Raw genomic sequence first — 9,993 nt, 5'->3', positions numbered from 1 at the left:
CTCATGGATGTGCACCTCCTTATGCTCCACCTCCTAGAAGAAATCTTGAGGAAACATTACATGCATTCATTGAAAAGCAAGAGACAATCAATACTCATCTTGCTCAAAACATGACAGATTTTAAAGACACTCTTGTAAAATTAACATCTGCTCTCAGTTTCTAAGAGAAAGGTAAGTTTCCATCTCAACCACAACAAAATCCAAAGGGGCAATACAATGCAAATGCAAGTAGTTCCGGAAGCCAACACATGGATCAAGTCAAATCAGTCACTACTCTACGCAGTGGTAAGGTTATTGAAAAACCCTCTCTTGAACCTTATGAGAAAGATGATGAGTCAATCTCTAAGGGTAAGGAAGGGGTTGAATCTGAAAATTGCAAAGAAACGACTGATTCACCACCAGCACTTCCATTTCCTCAAGCCATGACCAAACAAAGGAAAGTTAATCACAACTCTGAAATTTTTGAAACTTTCAAACAGGTAAGGATCAATATACCTTTGCCGGATGCTATTAAACAGGTTCCTTCCTATGCTAAATTTTTGAAAGATCTATGCACTATGAAGAGGAAACTGAATGTGAAAAAGAAAGCCTTTCTAGTAGAACAAGTAAGTGCCATTCTTCAAAACAATAATACTTTGAAATATAAAGACCCTGGTTGTCCTACAATTTCCTGCTTTATTGGAGAGCATAAAATTGAAAGAGCCTTACTTGATCTTGGTGCTAGTGTGAATTTACTTCCATATTCAGTTTTTCAGAGTCTCAATCTAGGTGAGTTAAAACCAACTTCTATAACTCTTTTACTTGCCGATAGATCTATAAAAGTGCCTAGAGGAATAATTGAAGATATGTTAGTACAAGTCAATAAATTCATTTATCCTGTGGATTTTATTGTCTTGGACACACAACCTGTTAAAGTATGTAATTCATTTCCTGTTATTTTAGGACGTCCATTTCTTGCAACTTCTAATGCATTGATTAATTGTAGGAATGGACTGGTGAAGCTATCATTTGGAAACATGACATTGGAGATGAATATTTTCAACATTTGCAAGTAACCTAGAGATGATAATGATTTACAGGAAGTGGACTTTACTAAAAAATTAATTCATGATCAATTTCCAACCACTTCCAATGAAATTGAGATTGATGAATCTGATGATTTGGAAATGATTTATTTTCAGGAAGAATCAAAGACAAGTAATTGGAGGCCACAAATTGAGGAATTGCCACCACGATCAATTAAGTCCATACCTTCAAGTGTTCAACCACCAAAACCTGATTTGAAGTCGTTGCCATCCAATCTCAAATACTCATTTTTGGGAGAAAATGAAACTTTTCCGGTAATAATCTCTTCTAAACTTAATGCACATCAAGAAGGTAAGTTATTACAAAATCTGAAAATGCACAAAAATGCATTAGGATGGACCATAGCTGATATAAAAGGAATTAGTCCTTTGATTTGTACACACAGAATTTATTTAGAGGAAAATGCTAAACCCTCTAGAGAAATGCAACGAAGGCTAAATCCTAATATGAAAGAAGTAGTGAAAAATGAAGTCATTAAGCTTCTAGATAATGAAATCATTTATCCTATTTCTGACAGCAAATGGGTAAGTCCCACCCAAGTTGTACCTAAGAAGTCTGGAGTCACTATGATAACAAATGAGAACAATGAGTTAATTCCCACTAGAACTGTTACTGGTTGGCGCATGTGCATTGACTATAGGAAACTTAATTCAATGACTAGAAAAGATCCTTTTCCTTTACCTTTCATGGATCAAATCCTAGAAAGAGTTGCAGGTCATGAATTTTATTGTTTCCTAGATGGCTATTCGGGTTACAACCAAATTGAAATTGCATTGGAAGATCAAGAAAAGACTATTTTCACATGTCCATTTGGTACTTTTGCATATCGAAGGATGCCTTTTGGATTATGTAATGCACCAGCCACATTTCAAAGATGCATGCTTAGTATATTTAGTGATATGGTTAAACATTTTCTTGAGATTTTCATGGATGATTTTTCTGTTTTTGGCGATTCATTTGATGATTGTTTGACTAACTTAGAAAAGGTTTTGACCAGGTGTGAAGAGAAGAATCTTGTGCTGAATTGGGAAAAATGTCATTTTATGGTAACAAACGGCATTGTACTTAGTCATATTGTTTCATCAAAAGGAATTGAGGTTGACAAATCTAAAATTGAGTTAATTGCAAACTTGCCAATACCAAAATCTCTTAAAGATATTAGATCATTCCTGGGACATGCTGGTTTTTATAGAAGGTTCATCAAAGATTTTAGTGTAATATCTAAGCCTTTAAGTAACCTTCTAACAAAAGATACTATTTTTGAATGGACTGAACATTGTGAAGAAGCCTTTGTTAAACTTAAAAACTTGCTTACTTGTGCTCCTATCATTCAACCTCCCGATTGGTCATTACCTTTTGAAATAATGTGTGATGCTAGTGATTATGCCGTAGGTGCTGTTTTGGGACAAAGAAAAGATAAGAAACCTTATGTAATTTACTATGCAAGTAAAACTTTAAATAGTGCTCAAATGAATTATACCACCACTGAAAAAGAATTACTTGCAGTAGTATTTGCATGTGAAAAATTCAGATCTTATCTTGTTGGCTCACCTGCTGTTGTTTTTAGTGATCATGCAGCATTGAAATATCTTGTTTCTAAGAAAGATTCTAAGGCTAGATTGGTGCGGTGGATTTTATTACTTCAAGAATTTGATATCACAATCAAAGATAAGAAAGGCAGCGAAAATGTTGTCGCAGATCACTTGTCAAGATTGACAACAGATTCGAAAACTGACATCACACCAATCGATGACTACTTTCCCGATAAATCTTTACTTTCTGTCTCTACAATGCCTTGGTTTGCTAATATTGTCAATTTTCTTGTTTCAGGACAATTGCCAGCTCATTGGAGTACCCAAGATAAAAGAAAGTTCTTGAACGAAGTGAAGAACTTTTATTGGGATGATCCTTATTTATTCAAATATTGTCCTGATCAAATATTTCAAAGATGCATTCCGGACAATGAGGTAAGTAGTGTCATTAAATTTTGTCATTCTGAGGCATGTGGGGGCCATTTCTCATCAAGAAAGACAACTGCAAAAATCTTACAAAGTGGATTTTATTGGCCCACCATGTTCAAAAACTCACATGCATTCTGCAAGTCTTGTGAAAATTGTCAAAAGTTGGGATCTATTTCAAAACATCACATGATGCCTTTAAATCCTATTATTGTCATTGAGATCTTTAATTGTTGGGGTATAGATTTCATGGGTCCATTCCCTCCATCATTTGGTTTCTTATACATATTAGTTGCAGTAGATTATGTTTCAAAATGGATAGAGGCAATTCCAAGTCGAAACAATGATCACAAAACAGTGATAAAGTTTTTGAAAGAAAATATTTTGAGTCGATTTGGAGTCCCTCGAGCCATAATAAGTGATGGTGGAACACATTTCTGCAACAAGCCATTTGAGTCTTTAATGAAGAAATATGGAATCACACACAAATTTGCCACCCCTTATCACCCTCAAACAAGTGGACAAGTAGAGCTTGCTAATAGGGAGATCAAACATATTTTGGAGAAAACAGTGAACCCTAATAGGAAAGATTGGTCTTTAAGACTTAATGATGCACTTTGGGCTTATCGAACTGCTTATAAAACATCATTAGGTATGTCACCTTATAGACTAGTCTATGGAAAACCTTATCACTTGCCTGTGGAACTTGAACATAAAGCTTATTGGGCTATTAAAGCTTTCAATTCAAATCTGGATGATGCTAGTCAACTGCGAAAATTACAAATAAATGAGCTTGAGGAAATAAGAAATGATGCATATGAAAATTCAAGAATTCATAAAGCAAGAATTAAAGAGTTTCATGACAAGAAAATACAGAGAAAAACCTTCAATGTTGGTCAAAAAGTCTTGCTTTATAATTCTCGACTGCATTTATTTCTTGGAAAATTAAGATCAAGATGGAGTGATCCTTTTATTGTGAAACCTGTGTATCCATATGGGGCCTATGACATCGAGAATCCAAAGAATGACAATGTTTTCAAGGTAAATGGACATCGTCTGAAAGTTTACTTTGACAATTTTTAAGTTGAACATAACTCTATTGAATTGGGTGATCCTGTATATAAAGATTGATTTTATTTTATTTTATTTTTGTTTCTTTTTGAGTGATTTTTGCAAGTTTCTCTCACCCCGGTCAAATGGCGGACAACGGTACTCCGTGACATAAGTCGGTTCTTTCAGTTTCCCACAATAACTGATATTTGTGTATATATTTGTGCGATTCTTTGAATCTCTCTTCTAATTCTCATTTGAAAATGGACACTAATCTTGAAAAATTGAAAAAGTATTTTCCCGCTCTGCCTCAGAATGCGATTACAAAAATTTACCGTGCTAGATGTGCAAGATTGAGATTGTTAATGAATCATGGAATTCCTGAAGATATTTACTGGTTGATTGAAGCAAAGGTCCGATTATCATGTGAGTCCTCTAACTTCTTCATTTCTCACATGCCTGGAACAAGTAAAAGCACTTTTGCAAAGTTACGTCGTGCAAAACGACTGTAAGTCTGTCATCGATGTGCTAGATGGACTTGTAATACACAATGTCGTTCTTTAGGAATGGCATCTATAAACCGTGAAGATAAAATACAATTCATTAAGGATGGCCTGAGTAAGGAGTCTTTAGATAATCTTCTATTGACTCTTGAGATGCATCCTAGTGGAGATGTGCATCCTGTAATTCATGATTTATGGCCACTATTTCACAAAGAACATGATCGACTTAGTCTTGGGAATCTGACTAAAAAAGACCCTGTTTGCCAGTTTTTAAGAAAACTGGATGGGAAGCCTATCCCCGACCCATAGAGGGCGTTTAAGCCGTTCTTGGACGTAAAACCAAGGGAAGATGTGAGCCACAATCATAACTACCTGTACATACACATGCTTTTTCAAAAAGTAAATAAATAAAAAAATAAAAAGAGAGAGAGAGAGTGTGAGACTCTAGCTGGCCTACATATAGGTGTTATGATTGCCTCTCATTTCTCATCTATAAAACCCTCTCTTCCTTCCTTTCATTTCTACTCAACCCATACATTCAACAAATACAGAAATGTGTAGAAATGGCAAGTTCCTTAGGTCATCAAATAAGAAATATTTGTGTTTTCGGTGGATCTAGTCCTGGGAAAGAAAAGGAGTTTTTAGAATCAGCAAATCATCTTGGTCAGGTGCTAGCTGAGAGAAAGATTCATTTAGTGTATGGGGGAGGCAGTCTTGGGTTAATGGGAGGTGTGTCAATAGCTGCATTTTTAGGAGGTAGTCAAGTTTTGGGGGTCGTCCCTGAAGCTTTGGCACAAGGGGACATCATTGGAAAAACAATTGGAGAGGAACTTCAGGTCTCCACAATGTCAGCTCGAATGAATGCAATGTTTAACCATGCTGATGCCTTCATTGCTTTACCAGGTGGTCTAGGTACATTGGAAGAGATCTTTCATATTTCCTCTTGAGCTCAACTGCACATTCACCATAAACCCATAGGTTTGTTAAATGTTAATGGTTATTATGATAAATTGTTGTCTTTTCTTGATCATGCTGTGGAACAGGAATTTCTAACATCTTCTGCACGACAAATCATAATCTCTGCTGCTACTGCTGAACAATTGATTGACCAACTACAATCTTTCATTCCTGTGATTGATCCTTCCATGAGTCGCATAAATTGGTCATCTAAGGAAAGCCGTAAAAAGCTTAGATTGGATTTGAGCCTTCATTTGTGAATTTTTTTTGTCTTTTGGTTTTATTATTGTGTTTTGTTATTTTTTATTTTTGTTTTAGTGTGTTTCAGGTTTGTCGGTGTTCGTTATTTCAGGTGATATCTTCTATACTCTATCTTTCTACCTTAAAACATTGAGGACAATGTCTCATTTTGGTTGGGGGGAGAGGGTAGTAGTTGATAAAAAAAAAAAAATTTGTTTTTCATTTCATAAAGCATGTGCATAATTGTTGTTACTAGGATGACAGGGTAAAGAAGCTCTTTTGTTAAAGTGACTCTTGAGACGCATCTTAGTAACCATTCTTAACAAGGTCTATTATAATACTTTCTGAAATATTCAGATTTACAAACTCTCGCATTGTTATCACTTAATTCTGCTCACATACTTATTTAACATGTATTCTTAAACCTTAATTTACACACACACACTTTAACATATGATTGTGGGTTGCATATTGGATTATTACATTATTTATGTTCTTTTGTTAAAGTTAACAACTAAGGGAAAGGGATTATATATAATTAAGAAAAAAAAACACATGAAAAAAAAGAAAAAAAAAAGAAAAAAATGATGATAATAAAAATGTAGATAAGTTTGGTTTCGTAGCCTCCCTAACCTAAGCAATTAAGCCCGAAGGGGTGTTTTAACACCTAATACCCTAAAGTCAACTAACTTGGGAGCTATTGGCCCAACGCTTGTTACATGGGTTGAGGACAAAAGCTTAAGGAAATCAAACATTGCACTATCTACATATCAGTATCTGCGACCCGAGTTACTAAGCTCGTAGGGGTGTCTTAACACCTAATGCCCTAAGACCAACTGGTCTGGGAGTCATTAGCTAACAGCTCGTTACATGGGTTAAAGATGCATGATGTTTTAAAATTATATGTATATATATTTAAAAAAAAAAGACAAAAATAATAATCCCAGCCCAAGGAAGTTAACCTTAAACATTAGAACAAAAATTTTGTTTTATTCCAAGAAAAGCCCCATAATTATGTGTTGATACATTGAGCACAAAAGAAAGGTTTATTAATATCTTGTTAAGAGGTATTGAGCAGATATATAAATTTAATGAGAGTTTGTTTATCTGGATAGATTAATGGAAGTTAAATGATGAATACCTTGCTTTGTGGAATTTGCGAATTGTTTTTCTATTTTACGCTTTGATTACTAGGGACTAGTAATAAGCTGGTTGGGGGCTGTGATTAGTACTTAAAAGTGTATTTTTATCATGGTTTTATATCATCATTTTGCACTTGAAGTATCAATAACTCCTTAACCAAAGCATGTTTTATAACAATATATCTAATAATATAAGATACCTTTAATTTGTGGTAAATGTTCATTTTAAATACAGGCCTATCACATAAATGAAAGGATTGATTGATGAGTTTAAGAATAAATGAAAGGATTGATTGATGACTTGAAGAACTTAAATTGCAAGGATAAAGAGATGGCCAAACTTAGAAAAGAGATGTCGGTGCAATCCAAACTAGAACACTGCTCGGTAATTGGGTCATATCTGGAGCTATATATCTCAGATTTAGTTCCAATTTATATGAATGGAAAGGTAAGACATAGGCCTACAACTTTCATATGGAGCCCAAGATCTAAAAAGGCCATTTTGAAGTCCAAATTATAGCAACAACAAAGAAGCCCGAATCTGTCTTCCAGCCCGAGCACTGTTCAGTATTTTGGCCATATCTGGAGTTCTAGAAGTCCAAATGAGCTGAAGTTTTTACACAAGAAAGATGAGACAATTGCCTACAACTTTCATGTTTGCAACTGGCTCCAGTTTTGACGTTATCAATGACGTTTTGGGCAGACAAGAGAAGATAAGGATTGTCACCAAGTCAAAAGTTGGCCACCCACTTATCAATTAGTCATCAAATCAGTAGTTCCCAATTTTGGCCTATAAAAGGAGACATTTTCCATGCATTTAGGCATCTTGGTTTCCAGATCAAGATCATGCTCTTCCTTTCTCTCTTTGTATTTTTTGTAATGTTTATGCTTTGCTTTCATTAATATTAAGTTTATGCCTTTCATTTCCTTTCCTTTACTTAGTTAACTTTTATGTTCTTATTTTGTTTATCTATTTTGCTTTCTTTCATTATGTCTAGCTAAGTTAGTTATGTCAAGGTGAAAAGGTCAAGTTGTAATGGGTGACCTACCCAAAATAGAAAAAGAAAAGAATGGTCATGTTGCAATGGGTGACCTACCCAAGTGGAGGAATGATCGTGTTATAATGGGTGACCTACCCAGTAAAAACATGGAGAATGTGGTCGAGTTGTAATGGGTGACCTACCTAAAAATGAAAAAAGAAAGAGTGGTCGTGTCCTACCCAAGTGGATGGTGAGGGCTCAAAGGCGTACTCAAAAGGGAGGCAAGGTCAGAAAACACACTACCTAAGTGGTGAGGGCTTAGAGGCGCACTCAGAAAGGAGGCATGGATAGAAAATGCACTACCTAAGTGGTGAGAGCTCAAAGACGCACTCAAAAAGAAAGAGATAGGGTTAGAAAACGCACTACCTAAGTGGTAAGGGCTTAAAGGCGCACTTAAAAGGGAGGTAGGGTTAGAAAACGGACTACCTAAGTGATGATGGCTCAAAGAAGCACTTAAAAAGGGAGGTAGGGTTAGAAAACACATTACCTAAGTGCTAAGGGCTCAAAGGTGCACTTAAAAAAGAAAATGAGGGCACAAAGGCGCACTCAAAAAACAAAAAGATAGGGTTAGAAAACGCACTACCTAAATGGTAAGGGCTCAAAGGCACACTCAAAAGAGGAAATGAGGGCACAAAGGCACACTCAAAAAAGAAAGAGGTAGGGTTAGAAAACGCACTACTTAAGAGATGGATTATCAATTAGATGAAAAGTTGAAAAGCATACATTAATGATTGATATGCATGTATACTAACTAAGAAATATAGACCCCCATTTCTTCATGGTGTCTTTCTTTTTCTCAAAAGTTGGAGTGTTAGTAGTAAACTTCGATAGTCTTTTCCACCCTTGCTTACTCAAGTCAAATGTTGTGAGCGTGACCTTTTGGGAAGGATTTGATGTTGTCATATTTCTTTGTCCTTTATCTCAAAAGGTTTGTCAATTTTGCTCGATATTTTCCTTACAAATAGAATCATAGAGGCAACCCTACCAGGTGTTTGCCCCTTAGCTTGATCATACCCCCAAAGTGTTCACATTGGGTTTTCTTTGAGGATGAGGTTATATGAAAGAAAATTTAAGGTTATTTATAGGGAAATGTTTCCATGTAAATTTTTAAAACTTCCAAATTATTCCAACTACAAAAATCATTTTAATATTGGTTCAAAATAAACTTATTCTAAAGAATGCAAGTGATTCCTATTGACAGGTTCTTGAAGTGATTAAAGCGTTTTAAAGCTTTTGGGTTAAAGATGAAGTGACATCTGATTGGTCACAAAAAGTTAAAATTTTCAATTCGAGGGTTATTAAGAACCGAATCGATTCAAAGCAAGTAATCAAAGCGTTAAAATAGAAAAACAATTTGCAAATTCCACAAAGCAAGGTATTCATCATTTAACTTCCATTAGTCTATCCAGATAAACAAACTCTCATTAAATTTATATACCTGCTCAATACCTCTTAACAAGATATTCATAAACCTTTCTTTTGTGCTCAATGTATCAACACATAATTATGGGGCTTTTCTTAGAAGAAAACAAAATTTTTGTTCTAATGTTTAAGGTTAACTTCCTTAGGTTGGGATTATTTGTTTTTGTCTTCTTTTTTTTTTCTTTTTTTTTTGAAAATGTATATACATATAATTTAAAAACATCATGCATGTTTAACCCATGTAACGAGCTTTCAGCTACTGACTCCCAAACCAGTTGGTCTTAGGGCATTAGGTGTTAAGACACCCCTACGAGCTTAGTAACTCGGGTCGCAGATACTGATATGTAGATAGTGCAATGTTTGATTCCCTTAAGCTTTTCTCCTCAACCCATGTAACAAGCGTTGGGCCAATAGCTCCCAAGTCAGTTGACTTTAGGGTATTAGGTGTTAAAACACTCCTTCGGGCTTAATTGCTTAGGTTAGGGAGGCTACGAAACCAAACTTATCTATATTTTTATTATCATCATTTTCTTTTCTTTTTTTTTCTTTTTTCTTTTTTTTTTTCATGTTTTTTTTCTTAATTATATACAATCCC

The sequence above is a fragment of the Populus euphratica genome, unplaced genomic scaffold (genome assembly GCF_000495115.2).
Source record: "Populus euphratica unplaced genomic scaffold, PopEup_1.0 scaffold600.1, whole genome shotgun sequence".
NCBI lineage: Eukaryota > Viridiplantae > Streptophyta > Magnoliopsida > Malpighiales > Salicaceae > Populus > Populus euphratica.
Note: the sequence above shows the minus strand (reverse complement) of the source record.